This window comes from Sinocyclocheilus anshuiensis, unplaced genomic scaffold (assembly GCF_001515605.1).
Source record: "Sinocyclocheilus anshuiensis isolate Anshui unplaced genomic scaffold, SAMN03320099.WGS_v1.1 scaffold624, whole genome shotgun sequence".
Lineage (NCBI taxonomy): Eukaryota > Metazoa > Chordata > Actinopteri > Cypriniformes > Cyprinidae > Sinocyclocheilus > Sinocyclocheilus anshuiensis.
Window position 1 is genome coordinate 1,044,755 of NW_015554128.1, and position 2,271 is coordinate 1,047,025.

At 34.7% G+C, this 2,271-nt stretch overlaps 1 protein-coding gene across 1 annotated transcript in view; it reads right to left on the reverse strand.

Moving 5' to 3' along the window:
- The window catches only part of LOC107670198 (leucine-rich repeat-containing protein 4C-like), a 19,820-nt gene extending 18,499 nt beyond the window's left edge, over nucleotides 1–1,321 (reverse strand). The window contains exon 1 of the mRNA XM_016462719.1: nucleotides 1,243–1,321. The gene's annotated coding sequence lies outside the window, so the exon portion shown is untranslated. The remainder of the gene's footprint in view (nucleotides 1–1,242) is intronic.
- Nucleotides 1,322–2,271: the final 950 nt, after the last annotated feature.

Sequence of the window (2,271 nt, forward strand, 5' to 3'; positions counted from 1 at the left end):
TAAAAAACAGTCAACCATTATGTGGTATTTTCTGAGAAATAACACTTCTTCAGTGGCAGAAATGTAAAACACACACACACACACACACACACACAAAAACAATACAGTATATAGATTTATTCATGTTTTTAAAGAATTATCTTGCTCACCAAGGCTGCATTTATTTGATTCAAAATATAATCAAAAACAGTAATACTGTGAGATATTATTACAGTTTAAAATAAGTGCTTTCTAATGTATTATATATAAAAAATATAATTTATTCATGTGATGGCAAAGCTGAATTCACAGTCTTCACTGTGTGCGTTTTTTCTTTTCTTTTTTCTTTTTTTGTGGAAATCTTAATTTATTTATTTTTTTCAGGATTCTTTGATGAATATATTTAATTGTATTATATTTCAAAATTAATTTATTCCTGTGCTGGCAAAGCTGACTTTCCAGCTTTCTTTAAAATAAACTTTTCTTTAAAATAATTCTTCCTGACCCCAAACTGTTAAATGGCAGTGTATATTGTCTTCAAAATATTTTTAAGAAACATAAAACATATGTTTGAAAAAAATATAATATTCATTTTCAAAGGAAATATTTAACATGAATGCAACATTTTATGCAGACAGTTACCATTAAAGGAGATCTCAACTGTTTGGTTGAGTGTGTTTTGAAAAATATTTTACTCACTCACCAAACCTTTTTTCATGTGTTTTTGATTTGCTCTGTTCTGCAAGCCCTACAAACTATTGCATCGGAAAATCTGCATAAATATTTCACAAAAACAATTCCACATGATACGAGCGATTTCACTGCTGATTACAGTCTGAAATTACGCTGGTGAAAACGGCGGAGCTTCGCAAACTACAGTCTATAGTTTCTATGTTTGGTGATTTCAGCACACGACTGGTAAAACAAAAATCAGAATCGAGTACAAAAATGTTGTCTTAAATCAAAATATCCTGTAGCAAATGTTTCAGATGGTTAAACTATAATATATAATGATTAGCTTGGGAATTAAAGACATGTATTAATTTCCCAGACAAAGAAGTTTGTCTGGGAAATTAATAAACACCAGACACATGGACTAATTGTAATTCAGTCCTGTTTGATCTCATCTGTCTTCCTCTCCAATGAGATGGTTCCTACATCAGCTTGTGTATGCCACATAAGATCCTATCTTCAGACAGGGCTCAGTGCCTGATCTCCAATCAGCCAAAGTGTGTTCCTCACAACCTGTTCCTGTACACTCACCTGCCAATTCTTCCACAGTGCCAGCAGTTTCTGGACATCTTCACGCTCAGTTTCGCTAGCTGGCTTCGCCCTGCGCACAAAAAATGAGAAGAACAGCCACGTTACAATTACAAACCACTTGGATCCTGTCGCTTTCTCCGGCTCCAGATGTTCAAAAAGGGAACCTCGGGAACACAAAGCTTTCGTTTGCAAATGTATTAAACTAGAGGCCAACCTGTTTTCTACTGACTACCTTCACACGGCTTCGAATAATAGATGTGCTTAATATAAACGTTAATGTAAGAAATCCCCACTTGGACTTGGAATGTTCACAGTTTCCTGAGCAGAGGAGATGACTCAGACGCCACTGCTGCTAAACAAGCAGAAGCTTGTCTGTTTGATGCTACCGTTTCTCATGTATAATTGGTTTTGGTAAGTGGATAGTGTTTTTATATATATATATATATATATATATATATAGTTTACAAAGAGATATTTTCGGAAACAGAATAAGCTGACCTGATGGTTAACTTTTATTTTCAAAGCTTCAAAAATGTGTGAAACAGCATTTAAAAAAAGCAGTTTTGCTACAGCAAATTAAAGGGACAGTCCACAAAAAATAAATAAATAAAAATGATCAGTCTTGTTAGTATTTACCAAATCCACATTTTTTTAAAGAGGAACATATCTATCTATCTTTTTCAATAACTATATAGACAGATAGACAGACAGACAGACAGACAGACATTCAGATAGACAGATAGATAGATAGATAGATAGATAGATAGATAGATAGATAGACAGACAGACAGACAGACAGACAGACAGACAGACAGACAGACAGACAGACAGACAGACAGACAGACAGACAGACAGACAGACAGACAGACAGACAGACAGACAGACAGACAGACAGACAGACAGACAGACAGACAGACAGACAGACAGACAGACAGACAGACAGACAGACAGACATTCAGATAGACAGATAGACAGATAGATAGATAGATAGATAGATAGATAGACAGACAGACAGACAGACAGACAGAC